Source organism: Ambystoma mexicanum, chromosome 2q (genome assembly GCF_040938575.1).
Source record: "Ambystoma mexicanum isolate Mex_15411 chromosome 2q, UKY_AmexF1_1, whole genome shotgun sequence".
Classification (NCBI taxonomy): domain Eukaryota; kingdom Metazoa; phylum Chordata; class Amphibia; order Caudata; family Ambystomatidae; genus Ambystoma; species Ambystoma mexicanum.
Window position 1 is genome coordinate 516,733,610 of NC_090924.1, and position 24,306 is coordinate 516,757,915.

At 48.2% G+C, this 24,306-nt stretch overlaps 1 long non-coding RNA gene across 1 annotated transcript in view; it reads right to left on the reverse strand.

Annotated features, from left to right (window-relative positions):
• Window positions 1–24,306, reverse strand: part of LOC138569559 (uncharacterized) — a 384,208-nt gene that overhangs the window by 310,384 nt on the left and 49,518 nt on the right. Inside the window, exon 3 of the long non-coding RNA XR_011303262.1 lies at window positions 24,204–24,274. This is a non-coding gene — a long non-coding RNA (uncharacterized lncRNA). The remainder of the gene's footprint in view (window positions 1–24,203; window positions 24,275–24,306) is intronic.

Sequence of the window (24,306 nt, forward strand, 5' to 3'; positions counted from 1 at the left end):
AATGATGTGGTAATGGAGTTGGGGTATAAAGACAGAACGGAGTATGAAACTGTGAAGCTAGCTTTGATAGCTACGTTTGGGAAGACCCCTTCTAAGTATCCTAAAAGGTTTAGAACCCTCAAAAAGCATGATGGTACCCCTTGGGTTACCTGGGTGAATGAATGTTTGAAAAACTTGGATGGGTTAAGGGCTACAGAGTTAACACTTATGAAGGTATGAGAAATCTGTTAATGTTGGAATCTATTTATGATGCCTGCTCTCCTGGGCTGAGAGTACTTGGCTGACTCTAAGGAAATTGATCAAAAGAAGTTAGCAAGGACTGCTGACTTGTGGGTTGCCATCAAGGCTACTCACAAGGATTCTTTGGCAACAAGGATGAGGGAAAGCCGCACAAGAAAGATAACAAAGAGAATTCCAATACCTCCACTCCAAAAGAGGGCCCCAAACATAACAAGGGTAAGCCACAAGGGAAACCGAATCAGGCTTGTGTATCTCCTGGTGCCAAACCAGAAGGAGGTCAGAACAAACCCCCATTCATAAAGACATTTGGTAAATGTTATGCTTGTGGGTCAACTGACCATGTGAAAGGGGATCCCAGATGTAAGGGTAAACCTTGAGGGTCCACACTGTCTCCTTAGCCTTCTCCCCAGAGGATGAAGTACAAATGGCAAGTGGAAACTTTCACTTACTGGCTGAGGAACCCATGAAAGTCTCAGCCAGTGTTTCTTTAGTATTCGTGGGTCTGTGGGAACAACAGAACTTAGATGCCTATAATTCCATTCCAGACACTACTAAAGAGTATTACAAAGACAGTGTTCTTGTGAATGGTCAGGAGATCCCTGCCATCAGAGACACTGGGGCCAGCATAACTGTAGCTGATTAATCATTTTTCAAGGTAGAGGATGTTGCTAAGGCACCCAAATTCCAAACTAAGCCTGCTGGAGGCCCTGTCCAAATGCTTCCACAGTTACCAGCTCTTATCCAGTGCAATGACATGACTGTCAAGATACCTGTAAGTTTGCAGAGTGAAGTACCTGGGAGAGTCCTGTCAGGGAATGACTTAAAAACTCTTGGAGGTCTATCAAGCACCCCCAGGCCTCCCAGCAAAAGGAAACAGGAGCAGACTGGGAAGGTCAGAGAGAGTACCTTAAGGGGCTCTCAAGAGGAGATTAAAGAGGGATTTATAACACCCAGTCCACAGGACTTACTGACTACAATTTTAAAAAAGAAGGAGGAAAAGGGGAAACCTAAAACCTCCAGGAAGAAACCACCCACCACTCCTGTGCTACCAACAAGGACATCCCCGAGAGGACTGTCCAAAGTCACACCTGTGACTCCTCCACCAGCTGAGGCTGAGTGTGTGGAACAACCTTGTGTGGTTGAATCAGCTGCTGAGGAATCAGAGCTGGAAGAGGACCTTGCTCCTGTTGGAGAACTGGATCCTGCAGACCATCCTGAGCTGCAGTCTTTACTGGCAGAAGGTGGACCCTGTAGGGCAGACTTCAGCAGAGGTCAAAGAGAGTGTCCTACTCTTGAAAGTCTTCGCCAACAGGCAGCTTCCCAGCTGGATGGGCAAGAGCCAGGGAAGCATATGTTGTACTGGGAAGATGGCCTCTTCTACAGTGAACCGACTGAGTCTATCGCAGGGGACTACAGAAGACTTGTAGTGCCTCTTGAAAGCAGACTCCAGTTCCTACAGTTATCCCATGAGATACCTTTGGCTGGTCACTTAAGTTTTAAGACCAAGGAAAGGCTCTCTTTATATTTCTACTGGCCTAAATTGGGGTCTGATGTAGATAAGTTCTGTAGGAGCTGTCACACTTGCCAAACCTCTGGCAAGAGTGGAGCTAAGAATGTGGCACCCCTGGTGCCTCTCCCAGTGGTGGGAAACCTTTTCAGAGGGTAGGAATCGACAATGTTGGTCCCTTGTACCCTCCAACATCTTCAGGAAACAGGTTTATCCTGGTTGTAGTAGACCATACTAACAAGTATCATGAAGCCATACCTATGAGAACTGTTACAGCTCATGCTGTGGCTAAGGCCCTACTTGGTATTTTTTACCAGGGTGGATTTTCTTAAGGAAGTTATCTCTGACAGGGGATCCAATTTTAAGTCGCACTACATCCAGGCCATGTGGAAAAACTGTGGAGTAACTTACAAGTTCTCAACTGCCTACCATCCTCAGACACATGAATTGGTAGAGAGGTTCAACTGTACAATGAAGAGCATGATAGGTGCTTTAGAGGAACCCTTTAGAAGAAAGTGGGACCTTCTACTGCCATGCCTTCTATATGCTTATAGAGAAGTCCCTCAGGAGGGAGTTGGATTTAGTCCCTTTAAACTTCTTCATGGCCATCCAGTTAGAGGCCCCTTGGCCCCGAGTAAGGAGGGGTTGGAGAGTGCTCCTTCCCCCAAGCTAGTGAGAGTCACTATGTGATAGGTCTCCAGAGGAGAATGTCACACATGAAGGCAGAAGCATCAGATAACCTGAAAGCCAGTCAGGCTCTGATGAAGCATTGGCATGACCAGAAGGCCAACATGGTTGAGTTTTCTCAAGACCAGCTAGTTTTAGTTATGGTACATACAAGGCAGAGGGCCTTACAGGACAAATGGATAGGACCCTTCAAGGTTGTGGGTAAACTTGGAGAGGTCAACTATCTGGTGGATTTAGGCATTCCTAAGGAGGCTCCCAGAGTTTTTCACACCAACTGTCTAAAAGCTTATGTCTCAAGACCAGAAGTGGGAGCTTTGTTTCTAGCTTAAGCTCAAGAGGAGGAGGAGAGAGAACCTCTACCTGACCTACTCAGAGGCCATCCTTTAGATGAGAAAATAGAAGGAGTTAATCTCTCTTCCAATTTGACACCTGAACCTGGAGGAGTGCAAGTTTCTGTTGAATCAGTTTGCCTTCCTGTTTTCACTATCACCAGGGTTGACCCCTTGGGGCCAGCATGATATTCATACTGGTGGCTGTTTACCTGTTAAACGCAGAGGTTACAGGATGTCAGATCATGTAAGATCCCACATAAAGGAGGAGGTCAACAAGATGCTTGATCTTGGGGTAATAGAGCCCTCTACCAGTCCATGGTCTAGTTCAGTTGTTCTAGTACCAAAGGCGGGATTCAAGGAGTTGAGGTTCTATGTGGACTATAGAGCTCTTAATGCAGTCGCCAAGACCGATGCCCAACCTTTACCAAGGACAGATGAACTGGTGGACAAACTTGGTTCAGCCAAGTACCTCAGTATATTTGATCTCACTTCAGGTTATTGGCAAATAGCACTGACAGTCCATGCCAAAGAGAAAATGGCATTCTCAACCCCAGCAGGCCTCTACCAGTTTAAGGTAATGCCTTTTGGACTAAAGAATGCACCTGCTACATTCCAAAGGATGGTTAACCAGGTTCTGAATGGGATGGAGGACTTCTGCATGGCATATTTGGATGACATAGCAGTGTTCAGCCCTACTTGGAAAGAACATGTTGACCACTTAGTATATGTTTTGCTGGCTCATAAGCAGGCCCATCTGACCATAAATGCTAGTAAATGTCAAATTGGTCAGAGTAAAGTGGTCTACCTTGGACATGTGGTAGGAGGTGAAATCAGGCCATTGCCTAGCAAAATACAAGCTGTACAAAACTGGGCCACCCCTACTACTCAAACCCAAGTGAGAGCCTTCCTAGGCCTCACTGGTTACTATAGGAACTTCATAGAGAACTATGGGACCATAGCTTCTCCCTTGAATGTGGTCTACTCTCCCAAATTCCCTAAAAAGTTCAGGGGGAATGATGAGTGCACTCAAGCATTTGAAGGCCTAAAGAAAACCCTTTGTCAAGCTCCAGTCTTAAGAGCTCCTGACTATAACCAAACCTTCATTGTGCAGACAGATACTTCAAATACAGGTATAGGTGCAGTTCTGAGTCAGCTGGATGAGAAAGGTAGGAAGCACCCCATTTGCTTAATCAGCAGGAAGCTGAAGGAACCTGAGACAAGGTGGCCAACCACTGAAAGAGAATGTTCTGCTATTGTGTGGTGATTGAAGAAGTTTAGATCATACTTGTATGGATCTACTTTTGTGATTCAGACTGACCACTAACCCTTTAGATGGTTGATGCAAATGAAAGGGGAAAACTCTAAACTACTGAGATGGTCAATCAGCCTGCAAGGGTTTGATTTTACCATTGAACAAAGGTCTGGGTGTCACCACCAAAATGCTGATGGTCTCTCCGGGATGTTTGACCGACTGGAGTAAGGAGATTCATCCAGGAGTGGATTAAATCCTCCTGTCCCTTAGTCTGGGGGGGACGGGTGTTAGGGAGAATTCTCAAAATGTGCTCATTTCCCTTACCTTTTGAGACCCCCAGCAACTTTGCTGGATTTCTAGGATTTTATTTTTTATTTGGCAAGAGTGTGAGCCTTTTTTCCCACTCTTCCATCTATTTTGATTTATGTTTTACTTTTGTGTTCTTTGGTTATGGAGTTTTAAAACAACTATATAGGCATCATCTTTTTCTGTGTGTTACACTGCACCTTCAGTGCAGTGGCACAGGGATGTCTTTCAGACTTCCCAAGGTTTAAATACCTTCTCTGGGACTGACTACTGTCTCACAGAGCATGTAAAGTTAAAATGACTTTAATAGTCTCTTTAAATTTACAGACCCAGCACACACTATCTTCCTATAGAGTGCTGGAGGGGTTGCCTAGCTTTCCCTGAGTCGAAACACTCATGTAACAGTCAAATGTTACCCTTTCCTACTTTAAATGGCTGGTGGCAGTGTTTTGGATCAAACTACCATGATTTTTCCCGACCGCGAACAACGGTAGTTAATAATCGGGTCAGCCAGGTTTTTCAATATGCCACCCAAGACTAATCTGTAAAAACAGACTCTGGTCGACTTTTTTCCCCATTTCTTTTAGGAAAGGTCCTTCTTGTGTTTGTCTCTGCGTGCCAAACCAGGTTTGGTCCCTTTGCTCATTGGCCTTTGGCGGGCTTCAGTGCTGAAGCCCTCCTCTGGCGCCAGGGTGTCTCGGGTGGACAGGATGTGAGAGAGGTGCCCGAAACGCCCTGTGCTTAGTCTCCTAGGAGACCTGAATGCACTCTGGCATGATTGTCCGGCTGGCTGTCCGACAAGGACAGCCACCCTGCTGTGTGAGTGACAGCTAGGCTGGAATGAATGGGGGAAAACTGTTTAAAAGCAGGTTTCTGGGGGGGTGGCGCTGTGGAGCAGCCCAAGATGGCTGCCTAGATTTTCAGCTCCGTGCGGCTCAGGCATCGATCCGGCTACATCTGTGGTCTCCTTCCCCATCTAACATCATCGCTTTGTTGAGCTACTGCCTACACTGCGGGCGTGTGTTGTGCAGGTTTGGGCCCGATACGACCTTCAGGGACCCAGATGTGACATCCTTGGCGGCTGCTGGCCGTGTGTGCACCCGGGCCCGGCGCTGGCCTGACTTCCGGCTTCCCCCGCCTGGCTCCCCAGAGGCCGTCACCGTAACAACTGCAGAGGCGGCCCGGGTCCCCTCCCTCCGTGGCATCGGCGAGGTGGAGGCGGGGTCCCTGAGTGTGCTGCGGGGTCTGACACTGTTTGGGATGCCGTGCTCTTTGCTGCGATCGACACCATACTTCCGGCTATGGACTGGCTACCGCCCAGTTGGGAGGACTCTGAGGCTCGCGCCGTCCGCGCGCCGGTCCAGGTGAGGAGCGGAGGGAAGTGCGCACAGTGTCCCACCCTGTTGTTGCCCACTGTCGCGTGTGCCCGTGTGCATCGCCAGCTCCACTGACCCGGTGGCACCATCCCTGATCATATGCAGAGCCCCCCCAGGGCCGGACCAGTTGACTCTGTTTCTCCCCTGTGTGATTCACCCCGGATCAGAACATAAACCCATGCAGGCTTGTCCAACCTGCGCTCAGCAAACTGCCCGTGTGCTTAACGAGGCCCCGCTCCTCGCTGCGACCCCCGCCTCGACGTGGCCTCTCATCATGTGTGAGCAGCTCCCCCCTCCGTCCCGGAGACCTCCAGTGCTGATGGTTGCGGACCCTGCCCGACATGGCTGACCAGACGCAATCAATTTAAGAACGTGAAGTGACAACACACCTTAGCCATCACTGCCCTGTCGCTTCATTAGCGGTGTTCCACAATCCACAGCTGCCACTGGCTGCCCCTGGGCGACTCGCACGACACATCATACTGCAGTCTTGCCGCAACTAACTGCCTCCGCTATGGCCTGCACACTCTGCTGACACTGTGACATTGGCGGATCACCTCCGGCCCCGCCGAGGCTATTGCCCTCCACACCACCATCCTCTCCACCAGTGTGCCCGCACCATACCCAGGCTTCTTCTTGCTGCAATGCCTAGTAGATCCAAGGGAGCTGCCCAAGGGGATACTATGGACAAGTTCACTAAAGCGGTTCCGCGGGCTGAGCCGGGCCACACGTCATCTTCACAGGAGGAACCCGACCCGGACACTCACCATGGGGTTGTAACGCCAGATCTCACCATGCTGATAGAATCTATGGCAAAAAAATGTGCCTCCTTTCATGAAAAATTAGACGACATTAACGCATATGTTGCCGCACTAAAAACTCGGGTGGACCAGGCGGGATCTAGGATCACTGAGGCCGAAAATAGAATCTCTGTCAATGAGGACGAAATACACACGCTCCAAGACACTGTGGCCTCCCTATCGCGTGACATGAAGAGTGTTAAGGCGAAATGTGATGACTTGGAGTTTCGCTCCCGCAGAAACAACCTGCGCATTATCGGAGTTCCCGAAAATGCCCTCAAGGGGCGGATGGAAGACGCAGTAGGAAAACTACTCAAAGACCTGCTGGGTAATCCGGACTTCTCACCATATTTTACAGTGGAGCGACATCACCGGGCCCTATCACCACGCCCTAAACCAGGCGACAGCCCCAGGCCCATCATCGCTAAGATACTCAATTACTGTGACAGAGACCGCATTCTTCGCCTGTCGCGTGAGAAGGGAGACCTACGATTTGAGGCCCACACTATTAGAATCTTCCCAGACTTCTCATTGGCGGTACAGCAGCAGAGGCGTCAATTCCTTGGCGTTAAGAAACTGCTCAGGGAGCACAACATCCCGTATGCCATCCTGTTCCCAGCGCGACTCAAAATCACCCACAATGGCAAACTGTAGTTCTTCACTGTCCCAGACGAAGCAGTGAAATTCATCGAGTTGCAAATACCGCTTCACGGTCCGGGAGACGACCGCGCCCACGACAACTAATCAAAAACAGCGTGGCTCATAGTGACTTATCATACCCACTGATCCTTGACTTATGATGTGTCGATGGCAACCTGACTTTGTCCACTCAGCAAACATGGCTCCCTATCACATGCATTTGGGTCGCAGGCTGGCTCCTGGATGGTATACACTGGCCATTCTCCCCTCTCAATGCCAGGAGCTAGCCATGCGTCCTACCATCCCCTGCAGCTTTGACCAGCTTGAAAGTGTTCTCTGGCTCCAGGGGCCGATTGTAAAATCTGTTTACCGCAGTAACATATCCAGGACAACACTTGCTGCCCTACATCATGCTTCAAATGCCGGCCGCACGGCATCAGCGCTCCCCGCTGCAGTTGCAACGTTTAATTTAATTTGGTTGTTGCTAATGTTTGGCCCCGTTGGGCTGGGATAAGGGCATATCCACGTTGGATCCGGCCCTCCGACCTTCACCTCCCGGTGAGAGTTGGTCCAATTGGTGGCACCTGTGTTCGGGGGTGAGGGGTCTGCACTGCATGTTGGGGTTGGGAAGTGAGGGTGGAGGGAGGCACTGTTGGGGTTGGATTAAAGGAAAATGGCATGGCAGGGAGATACATGACTGCAACGCAATATACCTGTACAGCAGGTGAACGCAAGCTATGGAATGGTAATGAATACTACTGCAGGGATGTCCCATAATGCAACACTATTTCATGACATGGAATATTCGTGGACTGAGTAACTTCACCAAAGCCCGCATAATAACTGCCTATGCCCAGGGGCATGGAATTGAGATACTCTTCCTTCAAGAAACTCATGCCCTGGGGCGCCTAGCGACATACCTCGCCCCGACCTGGGGCACCAATTGGTACTATACAAAATATTCAACCCAGTCCAGGGGGGTACTCACTCTAATTCACAAATCAGTCCAATTCTCATTGCGCACCCGTCACATTGACCCCGAGGGCAGATATGCAATCCTTCACACTCACTCGCCAATATGGAATGCCGCCTTGTGAATACATATGCCCCTAATTTCGACGCTCCAGATTTCTTTGACGCAATCACCACCATACTCCGGAAGTATATTGGTGTTCCTATCATATGGGGGGAGACATGAACTTAATTCTGGACAATGAGCTGGACTGATCCGGGACCGCCCGTAAAGTCACATCACGTGCGGCCCATAGATTACATGCACACATGGACACACTGGGTTTTAAAGACGTATGGAGAGCTCTCAACCAGCAGGCGAGAGAGTATACCTTTTACTCATCAGTACATGATAGCCTATCCAGGATAGACCTGTTTCTCATATCAGGCGGCATAGTGGGCAAGGCCACAGAGCCTCAGATGTTGCTGCATACTCTTTCGGATCACTCACCGGTAACACTGCGCATTACACTAGGACAGGACCATCCTCCCCGCTCCTCCTGGAGATTCAAATCAGATGCCCTCCAAGATATAGTTTTCAGAGCTGAAATCCTGGCTAACATTAACACCTTCTTTGACTGCAACAATAGACAAGATACATCTGATGGGGTACGTTAGGAGGCATTCAAGGTCTTCATAAGGGGGATGTGCATCTCTAGAGAAGCCGGGGTCCTCAAAGTCATTAAAAATAGCTTGCAGAGGTCGGAAGCGAAGTTAAAAGAACTTGAGAGGGAGTACACCTCTGCCCCTTCCCCGACCATGCTGGCACAGATTAGAGAGGAACTGGAAACATTTGAGACCCAGGCCCGGAGGGAGATACAGTACCATGCCCGTCCCGTAGCAGCCAGGAAATATGGTGAGGGGGACAGACCGGGGAGGACGCTATCCAGACTAGTCCATGCAGAGGGTGGCAGGACTCGCATAGACTGCGTCAAAGACGCAGGGGGCACCCTGTGCTTGTCCGACCAAGACATCCTCGAGACATTCTACACAACCCTATACAGCCCCCAGCAAGAACACAGCCCACAAGACACAGACATTTTGCTAGACCAAATCCCCATGACCCTCCTCTCCTGCGCGACCAGCGACCAGCTTGATGCTCCATTCACCCTCGACGAGATAACCACAGCCATCTCGAACTGTCCGAAGAGCAAGGCACCAGGCCCAGACGGTCTCACTTCAGAGTTTTATCAGGAGCATGTAGCCGTACTGGCACCCAGACTCCTAGAGGTGTGGAACGAATCACTTAGGTTGAACACCCTACCCCAATCCATGCGCGAAGCGCTCATAACTGCGCTTCCCAAGCCGGGCAAACCGCTGGACGAATGCGGCTCCTACAGACCCCTGTCTCTAATCAACAACGACATGAAAATATTTGATAAGATTATTGCGGATATATTCCTCCCCATTATGACCCACTTAGTTCACCCCGACCAGAGCGGTTTTGTACCCGGCAGATCCACAGCCCTCAATATCCGCCTGTTATTCAATGTCATGTCCAGAATCGACCCAACGCAAGCGCCGTAGCGGTCACCCTCGATGCCCAAAAGACATTCGACATGGTGTTGTGGCAATATATGTGGGCTGTACTTAACAAAATGGGGATCGGCCCACGCATGATATCATATATCAAACTGCTCTACACAAACCCCGTAGCCAGAGTCCTTGTCAACTCTAGGGTCTCGGCCCCCTTTGCCCTCCATAGAGGCAACCACCCGCCAAGGCTGTCCGTTCTCCCCGATACTTTCTGCGCTTGCTATTGAACCCATGGCTGACAACGTCAGAGACAAACATACACGTAAAGGTATACTTCTGTGTGACACCCCGGAGATCATCCCACTATATGCAGATGATGTGCTTCTCCATATCAGAGACCCGGCTGTCCACTTGGACCCGATTATACGGGACATAACAAAAATCGGCACATTTTCGGGCTTCACCATGAATTATACCAAATCTGAAATCTTCCCGCTCACGCCGACCACTTCTCAACCAGCATGTGAATTCCCCCTCCGCTGGTCACCAAAGGGCATCAGATACCTCGGGGTTCAGGTATCCCTCACTAAATCTTCACTATTGGCCGACAACTACGTGGCTGCGGCGCAGCTTGCAGAGGCCCAAATGTCGAAATGGCCCAACCTCCCGCTCTCCTTATCGGGCAGATTGTCCCTAATCAAAATGATAGTTTTCCCTAAGCTGCTCTACGTCTTTGTTAATGTGCCGATCTGGCCCGGGAGGCGATACTTCAAGAATCTACACGCTATATGCGCCCAATTTTTGTGGCACTCTGGCGCGGTTCATAAGAAGTGGCAGCATGTGACTCTTCCATACGAGAATGGGGACTTCACTGCCCCTGACTTTGCTAAATACTGGACCCACTGGTATACATTCACCGTTCCTTCTCCACAGGTGAAACTCGGGAAACTAGCAAGTGAAGGAGTTAACACCCTCTCTCTCATACTCCACCATACATTTCATACTGACGCCCCAGCTGACCCGGCAACAACCATGGCTTGGAAACAAATACTACATACACAACCTGGCCACCACCCGTACTACAAATGGCTGCCCATTTGGCAGTTCCCAGGCCTCAGCCCCACACACGACAAACTCCTAATGAGACACTGGTATGACTTGGGATATCGAGTCCTTACTGACTTATACCCTGAAGGGAAGTTTATCACCCTGCAGACATGGCGTCCCGGTCACTCCGGCTCTGCGCTGGAACTATTACAATACTTCAGGTTGAGAGCAGTAGTCCGTGCCTGGTGGCCCTCATACCCTGACGAACCCCCAGACTCGCCTGAGATCCACTATATAACCAACTCGGCCGGGGCTAGAGGGATAATATCCTCGCTGTACAAAATGCTGATGGCCAACCCTAAGGATGTGCTACAGATGGCACGCGACATGTGGAGCGGTGAGCTGGGCCTGTCCATCACTGATACAATGTGGAGCAAAATGTGCATACACACCAGTACCACCTCCTTAAACGCCAGATATAGGTGTATACAATATAAGCTCCTGAATCGATTATATTACACGCCGCACACGTTGGACAGATTCGCACACAGCCAGGCTCACACTTGCCCCAGATGTAAATCTATGGATGCGGATCACATACATATGTTTTGGGCTTGTGAAACACTGGGCCCATACTGGAACGCCATAATAGACGCTCTCTCTGAAATAACAGTGTCCCACATCTCTCCTGAACCATTAGCTGTACTGTTCGACCTGTGGGATAAGCCCGAATTAAGAAAAGTGTCCAGGTTTTTGAATGTTGCCGCCATGGTGGCCAAAAAATGCATATTACAGTGTTGGAAGCTCCGCTCCCCCCCTTCATTTGAGATGTAGCTGAGGGCCCTCACCTGAACTCAAAAGTGTGAGGAGGATTACATCAATACTCTCCAGCTGACCTCTCGCCCCAAGAATGTATGGACTGAATTTTGCAGCTATCTGAACAGCAAGGAGGATTTAGAACTACTGTCATCCCCCCTCCAGATGAAGTGAACTAGACCATTGCTGAGACTCACTGAACTGTAAAACTGAATATCTACCTTCATTTGTATTTCCCATGCACTATATAACCATCCATGTACCTACAACTGTATATATCTTGTGCACTGTGTTGATTGTCTGTTCTCTCGCCATGCCAATAAAGAAAAGTTTAAAAGCAGGTCTCTGGGGCTTGGAAAGCAGAGTCGACCACTGGAACGAAAGAACCGAAGACGAGCTGAAGAAAGAGCACTGCTGCAACTCCTGGACGACCGGTGAAGCAGGTCCGAATTGCCTGAAATTCCAACGACAGAGAAGCCCTTCAAGGTTAACTTCTTCCCTTGAGATTGGTGGGAACAACCAACTCATAAGCCACCTGGACACCGTCCCCTTGTGGTCGAATTTTCTGCAGAGTGCTGTGGAAAACCTGATAGCCACTGGGAAGGATACCAGTTTGTGGTCTTTAAGGCACTCACACCTTAAACCGACGTTTTGCCAAGCTTGTGGCCTCATCCCTGTGCAGTGCAGGAACCTCCCGACGTCCTCCTTCTTGTCCCCATGACTGAAGCTCAGGAACAGCAGGATATGCTCGAACTGCCAGTGAAAACTGCCTCAGCTACAGCTGTTCTTCACTTAAAGGTACTGTGCAAACGCGGTCCGGAAATCTTTTCGCCCACTGCGAAGGTTCGTGGAACTTTCCCAACTTCGAAGGCTTTTCCTTCCCTAAACATTCGTCCAACTTTTCGCCTAGCCAAATTCTTCTAAACTCTGTGGCAAAGACTTTACTGTTTACTACCAGAACTGTGCTATCCTATACAAAGACTCAGAACCATGGACTTTGGCCCAGGCCTATGAACGGAATTGCTGGTTGTAGTTCACTGAAACCCTTTGCCCGGGCTATGAAAGTATTTGTGCTACTGATTCTTATAACCTTGTCTTTTGACCCCTTTTTAAAGTAACTGAAGTGCCATTTTGCTCCCATTTCAGGGGAGCTGAACTTGTTCAGAAACTGATTGGTTGTGTATTGTAGTAAATTAGATTGTGATGTTGAACTGTTCTTGCTAGTGTAATGTTTTTATTCAAACTGACTGTGTAAATGAATGCATATTCTTTTACCAAGAAACCTTGAGTTTGTTTGAACCATTGTCTCTGTTGGTCCTTTGTGTAACTTGTTCTACTGCTCACTCAACTCTTGAGATAAGCCTGGCTGCTCAGCCACTGCTACCACATAACTGTGTAGTACAGGCTTGTACCAACGGTGAAATTGTACTGACACTTGTTTGTAGTGTTCCCAAAGGGTACTGCATGTGATTCTGCCTAACATAGGGTGCCCCTCAGCCCCTCAGCACCCCCTAAAGTGCAGCCTGTCATTTTCAATGTTTTTCTTTGTTTACCAAACTTGCCTTGGCGCAGATCGGCACATTGGTGGGCCAATCTGCCCTCAGGGTGCCCGAACCTTACTGCCCCACCCATTGTGGGGCCTGTCCCACATTTTTTGGTGGCCCTCTCCCCCCCACCCCAAATGGAGGGTGGCTGTACCTCACGCAGCCGTTCGTAGGAGGCCAAGGGAGGCCTGCATGAGGTGCCCCCCCACCCATTTGAGGGTGAGGGGGGAGAGGGCCACCACAAAATGTCGGACAGGCCCGAATGGCACACTATTGTGCCCATCTGCGCCAAGGGGAGTTGGGTAAACAAAGGAAAAAAGTGAAAATGGTAGACAGCATTTTAGGGGTGCTGTGGGGGACCTCAAACCGCTGCAGATTTTTCTAATGGGAAGGGGTGGTGGCCCCTTCCGCCCCCCACCCACAATGGAGTGGGGGCAATGTCATGCAGCCCTTCCCGTGGGGCAGATATCTGCTCCTAGGAAGGGACACCTGACCCCAGGGAGGAGTGCATGACAGACCCACCATCTGCCCCCAGGGAGGGCTACATGAGATGCCGTGCCCCTCCATTTGAGGGGGGTGGAGAGGTGCACCCCCCTTAACATTACAAAAATCCCCGGCGGTTTAGGGTGCTCCTCAGCCCTCCCTAAAGTGCAGCCTGCCATTTTCAATTTTTGTTTTTCTTTACCAAACTTGCCTTGGTGCAGATGGGCACATTGGTGTGCCAATCTGCCACCAGGGTGCCCAAACCTTACTGCCTGTTAGGCAAAAACCTGTGCAGTTCCCTTCCCTGACCACTGCAAAAGATTTAAGTCTACAGGTGTTGGCAGTAAACCCACTTGGTAGCAGTCTGTACCACACAGATTCACTGTGGTAGCTGTGGCTGAGCAGTCAGACTTCCCTCAAGAAGAGTTAGACAGTATATAGAGGATACAGGATAGGTACAGAGGCACAGTAGTATAAGCAAACACTGACCAGAGCTAGGTGTAAAAGTATATACTTATTTATTTTAAAGGCACACTCATAAATTACACTAGCACAGAAAAAAGGTAAGTAAGTTAAAACACAGTCACTATTAATTATGTGTATATCCCTAGTCATTTGTTGGACAAGTCTAAGTTAACACCACTTATTTCCAAACAGAGGTGAGCGCTTAACGTTAGATGGCACTCCAACAAGTTACTGAAAAGGGAGGGAAAAAGATAGGAGTAATGCAAACATCAAAGTAAAACACTTTTCACATAAGGTTAGAAAGACAATCAATTGTGGGACAAGGAGAATTGGTTCGGGGCCCGCTTTAGAGGGAGCCAGGCGAAAATATGCCCAAGATCACACAATGTCACAAGTCTTTACAGGTGAGTAGAAAAGGTTTTTCTGAGATTAGAAAAGTGTAGTTAGGGTGTCCCAGGCTTACCCAGGTTCGAGAGCCGAGGGCTAAATCTACCCCGTACAATCGGTGGCGAGGGAAGCCGGGCGGAACACAGTACCTTTAAAAGTGGAAAGGATCCTCCAGCGGTGGTAGTTGTTCCTGGTAGTGGGTGTAAGTCGCGGCGTCGTCCAGGGGAAGAGGTGATCCCGACGTGGAGGAAAGCTGCAGATCGTTGCACTACCGGGGAAGAGACCAGCCGTGGAGTTTTCCGGTCACAAAGGAGTTTTCCCCTCTTTCGCGGTTGAGGTAAAAAGTGGTATCCCGGTTGCCGGGGTGCTTGGCACAGGCAAGGCGGCCACGAGATGCTTCGGGACGGCGAAAAGAAGGCAGCAACTGGTTGTCGCCACCAGTTAAGGGAAGGAGACTCTCTGGCGGGAGATCTCCTCTGTCGTCGGAAAAAGTGGTGAGACGGTTCCGCAGGGCTTCAACGGTGGTGTCGTCTTGGCAGGTCGTCTCGGCTTCTCCCTCTTCGGCTTCTTAGGTCCTGTGGCGACTTCTCCAGAACCAGTCCCAAAAACCCTGCTTTTATGCAGCAAACCCCCATTCATACAGCCTAGCTGTCACTCAACATGCTAAGTGGTGAGCGGGGGGCTCACCACTTGGGCCAATCACACCAGAGTGCGACTTGAGTTGGCAAGGCAACTCAATCCAGGGTGCCTAAACCCCCTCCCACACCCCCTGTGGTACCCAGACAGAATGGCACCACTTTGGAGGGCTTCTGTGCAGAAGCCCGCCAAAAGTGGAACAAAGGCTCGACTCGGGTTCAGGGCTACTGAAGTGAACCTAGATGCCATTTTGGCTGTGAGTTCTGGCAAAAAATCCCAACCGGTGAGTTTATATTAAATAAATAAACCGGCGGTATCTTTAACATTGCACCAAAAAGTGGTGCATTCAAAACAATGGGAAATCCCATTGGGTAATATTCCGGTGGAATATTTCCGTGGTATCCACTGCCACCAGCCAGAACTCGGCGAGGGGGGACGGGACAGTACCCCCTCGACAACAGACCCAGGGGCAATCTAATTGCCCCTACCAGTACTTCCACAGTAAGATGGTTTGTACTGGTTAAGTTCCTAAATTAAGACTAGTAAAGTCAATGGTGACTTTACAGACCCAGGGAGACAGTAGTCAGCCCCAGGGTGTGGAGTCTATGTTTGGGGGTCACTATGACACCCCTGTGTTACTGCACGGAGGGTGCTGTGTAACACACATTCAAAACCCAATGATAGCCTATGGGGAAAAAATACCCCATAGCCCATAAGCACATAGAAAGTCACAGAAACACTCTCAAGTCATGTCCAAGAGTGAGGGTAAAAGAGTCTCACTCTTGGCAGGAGAAAAAAATAAACCCCAAAAATCCAGCAAAGCTGCTGGGGGACTCACTAGGTTAGGAAATTCAGCCTAAACAGAGAATTCTCCCTAACACTGCCCCACCCACTGGGGGGCCTGCCCCACATTATTTGGTGGCCCTCTCCCCCACCCCAAATGGAGGGGGGTGCACCTCACACAGCCGTACATAGGAGGCCCAGTGAGGCCTGCATGAGGTGCCCGGGTGGGGGGGGAGAGGGCCACCACAAAATGTTGGACAGGCCCCCCAATGGGTGGGCAGTAGGTTTTGGGCACCCTGGGGGCAGAATGGCACACTATTGTGCCCATCTGCGCCAAGGGGAGTTGGGTAAACAAAGGAAAAAAGTGAAAATGGTAGACAGCATTTTAGGGGGGGCTGTGGGGCACCACAAACCGCTGGGGCATTTTCTAATGGGAAGTGGTGGTGGCCCCCTCCCCGCCACCCACAATGGAGTGGGGGCCATGTCATGCGGCCCTCCCTGGTGGCAGATATCTGCTACTAGGAAGGGACACCTGATCTCAGGGAGGAGTGCATGACAGCCGCCCCTTAGGTTGGCGATGGTGTAAAAAACTCTGGCTCACGGGTATAGCATCCGTAACTTCCAGCAGTGAACAAATAATATTCAAAAGCATCACAATACAAAATGAGAGTCTTTGAATGCCTGACAGTTCACTTTTTAATGGGGGCAGCTTTACAGAACCTCTTTAGGGGTGCTTTGACGGTGAACGTCAGAGTACCTGTCCTGTACACTTTTCACATTACACAAATCTCAAACTGATGCACATACTGTAAACAATCTTCCCCAGCTTCAACGAAGGGGGAAGGGGGTGGCGACTCTCCTTTAATGCAAATTCAGTTGATGGACAATTAATGGATGAAACTTTTTTTTTTTGTTGGCTGGTGCTGAATGGCTTAAGTGAAAGCAATGATCAGGTTGCAAGCATTGTTAAGAGAAATAAATGGGTGGCGGGCATTAGCCCACTGTTGGTTAGAGGGCCTTTTTGTCTCCCTTCTGAGAGCTTGGATGGCCAATATCTGCAACCATTCTCTGTGCGCAGAATCACAACAGCAAATCTAATTGGAGCTTTTGTAAAGTAAAGCCCAAAGCGCCCTGTGCCACAAGAAGCAAATTACCAGGGCATTTCAACCATCCCCAGCCTGAGACTACACCTGGCTGTGTGTGCAGCACACCCCGTACCACACAGCAGCTCAAGCAGTCTGCCGCTCACTTCAAAACTTAGCCAGCCTTCATGCCAGCCAAACAAAACTTTGCCACTTGGCACCCTGCTGCAGAATTGAGCAATATTAAAGATGCTGCAAAAGTCACACACGCTTCCCACGAGCAACACATCAACAATCCCCACACAATGGAAATCTATGCCAGCGGGCGTCCGTGCACCGGCATGCAGCTGTCTGGGCTGCATATTGAAAATTACAAGCACTCTGCCCTTTATCTACAATAGACACATTCTCACAGGGGCTATGCGACACTGCATCACGCCAGGACTCAGGCAACGTGCTACTCCATTAACCACAATATCACAAACGCAACACACCTGTTGAAGCAAGCACCCAACGTTAGTCCCCACACATACGGCCTAACCCGCCAGACTGTTCAACCTACCGCTCCACCCACCTCTTACTAGCAGTGAGAAGATCAGACGCCCGAACTTACTACCAATGTCTGCCTTTACCAGTGATGATCTTAGCATTGCACATATATGGCCAGCACAGATCTGTCTATCTGTGAAAAGACTCCAAATTGTTTTGATCTAGTCTTACCAATGGCTCTCCTTCTGCATTACGCATCTGCCTACAATCTGATTAAATCCTTACTTTCAACTGCTGCCTTGTTAATGTGCTAGCACTTGTACTTGCATGCATTATTGCCAGCTGCCAGTTCCGTTCTGCCCCTTACTTTTAAGTGTTGCAATGTTAGCATGCTAGCATTATTTGCCAGTACTCGTATTTGCATGCATTCAACTACTGTTGCAGCAATTCCAGTCCGCAACAATTCCATAACCACTGTAATCTGTACCTTGCATACCCACTATTTATCAGTATACTGATTATACCACAAATCTATCTAAGGCGCTGCCTTCTCACCCATGCCACCGGAAGGTGGATAGATACCCAGACAGTTATGCCCATTGTATCAACTTTCAACCAGCCTTCTGCTGATATTCGGATGTCTAGTTAAACATTGCATTAATTTCTACATTGTATACATCTTAAATCAACCTGTTGCAGATGCCTGTCAGCACCAGTCACTCCAGCTTTAAGTTAGCCTATTATCAATTACTGTGTTCTAATTGCCTATTGTATTAAGTTCGAATCAGCCTATTGCTGATAATCTGCTGCCCTAGCTGAACTTAGTATTAACTTCTACACTGTACAAATTTCGATGTTGGCTAGCTTGAGCCTCCCCTGCATTAAATTAGCCGGTTGTTTACTGTTGTGCTTTAGCTGCCCATAGTATTAACTTTTAATTAACCTATCAGGTATTATCTGATGCCTTAGTTGAATATTGCATTCATTTCTACACTGTATAAACTTCGATTCAGCCTGTTGCTGATGTGTGTTAGTTCTAGCCACCCTCGCATTAAGTTCTCCCGCCAGTATATTGCAGTGCGTTAGTCGCCCACTATACTAACTTTGCATTAGCCTACTCTATTGATATTAAATCACGGCCTTAGGTATCTACTGTATTAACCTAGATTCAACCTATTGCTGCTCCTTATTAGCTCTAGCTAGCACCAAGCCAGCCTGTTGACAAAGCACCATGTCCTCATTCCACAGAGTCACACTGGCCATGGCCTCACTCCTTCCCTTAGTTCACTCAGTCACCCCAACACATTTCCTACCACCTCTTCAACCCACATTCAATCACAGACCACCTAGCATAGATCCTCCAAACTTAGCATCCAGTGACCCACTCAGCCCTCTTAAATGGTTACAGTGCTTCTCTGCAGCACCAACGCCACTTATCCCACTCTCAGTCCACACCAGGAATCAGAGATTAGGCTCTCGCTTCCTAAACCATAAAGTCACCTCTAAGTCTAAAAACCATCGTCATGTCACTACCAGTGACACGGCTCTCCCTCTCCCCGATCCACACTCCCATACCCCACAACCCACCCCCCCAGCACGACCCCTAATGAACCTAACTCCACCCTACCATCACCCAATACTAAAGGAGCCCTTATCAATGCTCGTTCCCTTGTTGGCCATGCCTCAGAGATTGCCGATCTCATTATCTCAAATAGCCTAGATTTCCTGGTTATTACAGAAACCTGGCTACACCAGGCAGCAGGCCCAGCACTCTCCCAACCCTATCTGAAGGTTACACCATTATCAGGGCTGCTAGAATCTCAGGCAAAGGTGGAGGAGTGGCCTTCATTGCCAAAACCAACCTAGCTCTCAGAGCCATACCCTCTACCAGCTTCCACTCTGCAGAACTCCTATCGGTGAAACTAGCACTTTCACCCACCCAGACAATGCTCTTGCATCTTGTCTACCGCCCCCTGCCACCCTCCCTTCTTCGAGGATGACATCATGAACCTCCTATCCACTCACACCAAACTTGGATCTCAAACTATCCTTCTAGGAGACCTGAACCTTGGCCTCCAGGACCCTAATGACCTTCATGCTTTAGCGGTGGACAACACTATCACCAACCTGGGCTTCATAAACAGAATCACAACACCAGCCCACTCCAAAGGCAGAACGTTGGACTGGGTGTCAGACCTCAACTGTTCCATCTCCATTCTCCAAAACGAACCTGTAGCCTGGTCGGAACATCACCTCATCCTGTTCTCCATCCGGGGATCCTCACCTGCCAAAGCCACATTAGCCTCCCCCTCGCTAACTATAAACTGTCGCAACATCACCATAGACAGCCTCCAGCCCCTCATTAGCGACATCCTCAATGAGACCAAGTTCAGCAACCTCGACCCTCTCAAATTGTTAGACCTTTACAACGATACTCTGAAATCAGCATTAGATATCGCAGCTCCTCCTAAACTTAGGAAAGCCAAACCCATTGCACACCTCAATAAGTGTTTCACCCCCAAACTAAAAAGTCTCCGAAACACCAAAAGATCAGTGGAATCCACCTGCCGTAAATCACCTTCCATCACCAACAAAACTGCATTTACGTCAGCCTCCGCTATTTACAAAGCGGCTATGCTTTCTGCAAAAAAAGAAACCTATAATTCTAGAGACCACAATGCCAAATCCAGTACTAAGGAACTCTTTAGTATCCTAAAAGAGCTCGAATCCCCAGCAGCATCCACACAAGACTGCATCAAAGACGCAGAATGGTGAACAAAAATCCAGCAAGCCCTCGCAGATAAAATCACTCTTCTCCAAAATTAGATCGAAGCTAAAAAGGCAAGCCTCTCTAACGGCTCCCAGTCTGCCCCTGACCCAGCGAAAACCTCACTTTCTTGCACACCCTTTACTTTCTCACAAGTAACATCAAAGGAAGCTGAAGACATCATAAAAAGCCTAAAACCCTCTCACTGTCAAGGGGATATTTGCCCAGCCACCATCATTAAAGAGGGAGCAAAACACCCAGCCCCCTTCTTCGCCACTCTGATTAATTCCTCATTCTCTTCCAATCAGGTACCCAACAATCTCAAGGAAGCCCTGGGTTATGCCTCTCTTAAAAAAACAACCTTAATCCAAATGCCCCCACAAACTACAGGCCCATCACCACCGTCCCATTCCTCTTAAAAATCCAGGATCGGTGGCTTACCTCCAAATTTAGAAGCACCTAGAGGAGAACGAACTCCTAGGACTCAGACAATCAGGCTTCACACCCAGACATGGAAGTGAGACAGCCCTCCTAGAATTAAAAATCCAAATGGGTGAGGTGAAGGACAAAGGTAAGCTAGCGATCCTCCTACTCTTTGATTTATGTGCAGCCTTCGACCTTGTCGACCACCAAATTCTCACCAAGCACCTCAACACAGCCGCAACATTCTCCACTAACACCTCTGACTGGGTTAAATCCTTCCTATCAAATCGGACCACCAGAGTCTTCTCCCCCTCAGCTTCAGCAGATCCCACAGGGATCTTGTGTGTCACACATACTATACAATATATTAACAAAGCTAATATTCAATCATCTGGACAGCTTGGGTGTCATCTACACCAACTATGCAGATGACACTCAAGTCCTCATCCTCCTCACGGGCTGTTGCGACCATGACTCCAAACTACTGAACGATATTTATCTCGAAATCCAAGCTTGGATGGCCACCAACAGTCTATGCCTCAATGACGATAATACTGAGTTAATGATCGTGGGTACTCAGGCACGATTGAATAAACTTGACACCAGGTACTCACCTTTCGCCATTGACAGCAACAAAATCAACATATCTAAAGAGATAAAAACATTGGGGGGTCTACCTTGATTCAACACTTTCCCTCAAAAAACAGGCCTGCAGCGTGGCCTCCTCCACGCCTACACAAATAAACTGATCTACAGCTGTAAATCGTGCTTATTCACAAGCAGTTGCTTAACGTTAGCTAGAGCACTTGCTCTATCTAAACTTGACTACTGCAACACCCTATTCCTAGGCTCTTCTGAACACAATCTAAATAGAATCCAGGTACTCCAGAATAACTCTCTGAGAGCAGCACTGAGTCTTCCCAGATCCTGCCGCATATCGATTCACAGACACAACGCCAACTGGTTGCCCAGCCGTGACAGAATCACACTACGCACCTTGGCCATCACGTAAAAATGGCTTACAAACTATGCCGCGAAATATCTGTCCGACAAAATTTGCAAACACCAACCCGTACGTACCACCAGCTCATCTCACTCCCACAACCTGGTAGTACCAAGATTTAATCTAAAAACAGCCTGAGGAGCCAGCTTCCCAGTCCAAGCTGCCAAACGATGGAACTCTATTCCCATCCCTCTTAGACAGGAACCCTCCTTCCTCACCTTCAAAGCCAAAATAAAAAATTGGCTGAGCAATAAGCCTCCTCACTAAGATGTCACCATTATGTTTATCTGACCACTGCCTATGTATGCGATTGTTCACTGTCTCCTGACTATTTCTGATTATTTATATTTTTGAACATTTTCTCCTGCTGTCTGACCCACCTTTATCTAGGGTTCCACTCGTTGTCCCTATATTTGATTGTAATGTGCTTTCTTCACCATGTAACCTGTAACAAGGGTCCCACTTGTCTCCATTTTTTATTGTAATGTGCTTTCTTTACCATGTATGTAACCTCTAGGTTTTTCAAGCGCTCAGTTACCTCACGGTTTGGCGCGCAATATAAATAATAAACAAATACAAAAAATACAAATGTTCTTAAGCGGATGACTGAGTCAAAGTTTGAGTATCGCTGGGCCCATGCAACTCTTTCCTTCACAGTACTGGAGTAATTTCGCTCGTACCCACTGAAGGTGCGGTCATGTGTACGAGTTGTATATACACATAGCAAGGTCGCACACAAGGGCACAGCAAGCACATGGATGATTGACCACTTTAAAAAGCAACCAGGGATTTTGCAAAGGATTTTGCAAAGGCTCATTTAGTACATTAAGCTTCTGCCGTTCAAGCCCACACGTGCACTGCCCCTAGGGACTGGGGAGGGTCGAAGTGCTCTTCCAAACTAGCAAACAAAATATATGTTAACATATAGCGGTGCCAGCAAGATATCAAATAGGTTTTGTGTTTTAAAAAAAAAAACATCTACAGCAGTGGTCTTCAAACTTTTTTGACACCCAGCCCCCCTAAGAAAAAGTTACCTGGCTTGGGCCCCGAACAGTTATCGCCCGCTAGTGTAGAATGGTGCCCCAAATGGAGGTGTGGGTGCCAAACGCCAAATTCTTTCAAAATCACTGCTTGCAATAACTCAAATTAGATTAAAGGGCAAATATATGTAAATATAGTATTCAGAATTTTTTGCTGCGGAGGACTTGACTAAAAGCAGTGTTGGATATGTATTTCCGACAATAACGTTTCACATGTAACAATTTAAGCACAACAACTTGATTACTATCAATTCAGTCACTAGCAAGTTGGACAGTGGCATACTGGAGAACTGAAAGGTGGGCCTGTCTTTGGGCAGCCAGCCTGCCACTATTGGGTTACATTTTTGCAATAGCCAACCACAGGTTTTCTTCCAGGTTTGACTGATATTTAGTCTTATGGGCTGCAAGTGCTGAGAATCCAATCTCGCAAAGGTACGAGGTGCTGAAAGGTAACAATACATTTGGATAAAGTTGGAAACTCTGCATTTTGCCAAACTCCACCCAAAGACAATTCTTTGAATTGGCTCTCGAGTAGGCGGTCACTTTGAAGCTCCATTAGTTCCTCCTGGAGGTGTATTGGGAGGTGGGCCCCTGCGTCTGCTAGGAAAGGCTGAACCACTCAGTCATTGATGTTACAATTTTCCTCTGAAAAGTACTTTGAGACTGGTTCTGGGGTGGTTTCCTATTAGTTTAGCAACACATGAAAGATCATACTCCGACTCAAGAGCATCTGCTAAGAATGGAAACGCAGACATCAACTCTCCTCCTCCAAAGCTCCAGCTTCTTCTAGAATGCTGATATTTTTGCATTCATAGCCAATGATGTGGTTTCTTTTCTGTGCCTTGCACGGAGAGTTTTAGAAAATGTCGCTTTTCAAAGAGGTCACCAAAGTAAGCTAACAGTACAAGCCAGTGTGAATCACACAGAGGCTCGTCTTTCCTCTGGTCTGAACCCAGGAGAAAGTGTCACTTTGTTCCAGAGTTCCTAAACGTGTTTTAAAACCTTTCCCCCTAGAGAGCCACCTGACCTCCGTGTGAAACAACAAAGCATCATGTTCTGCTCCCATTTCTGCACGTAATGTGGCAAACAGACTGGCTCTTGGCGGTGCATCTTAATAAAATGTACAATCTTTACAACAGAAGTCAGCACCTCTCAGAGTCCATTCCCCTTATTGCGCACAGGCAAAGCTTCCCAGCGGATCATGCAGTGTGTCCACAATATATGTGGAGCTACTGCCAACACTTTTGCTTTTAACCCAGCTCATCCCCACACATTGAAGGAGCACCATCTATGCAAATACCAACACAGTGGGAATTTAGGAAGTAGTTAACAATGTCAAAGACTACAGATGCAATTAGTCTGCCCTGAATTGGTTTACAAAATATTTCTCCAATATTTCTTTTCCACAGCAGTACCTCAAAAAAGCAATCAAATGTGCGTCTTTTGAAATGTCAGTGGCCTCATCCAACTGTAGGGCAAACTGACTATTTCACGCAAAATATCAATTCTTTACTGATAGAGGACAAGTCAGTGATGCAGCGGAAAATTGTATATAAATAAACATTCATCACTTCTACTCAACCAATGGTACATAGGGAAAAGAAATTCTTACCTGCCTGCATGACTGGGTCAAGTGCTTCGCTGGATTTCTCTTGCTGGGACACGGGTGGTTAGGTTGACACACTGATGTTTGGAGCGATAAAAACAAAGTTAAC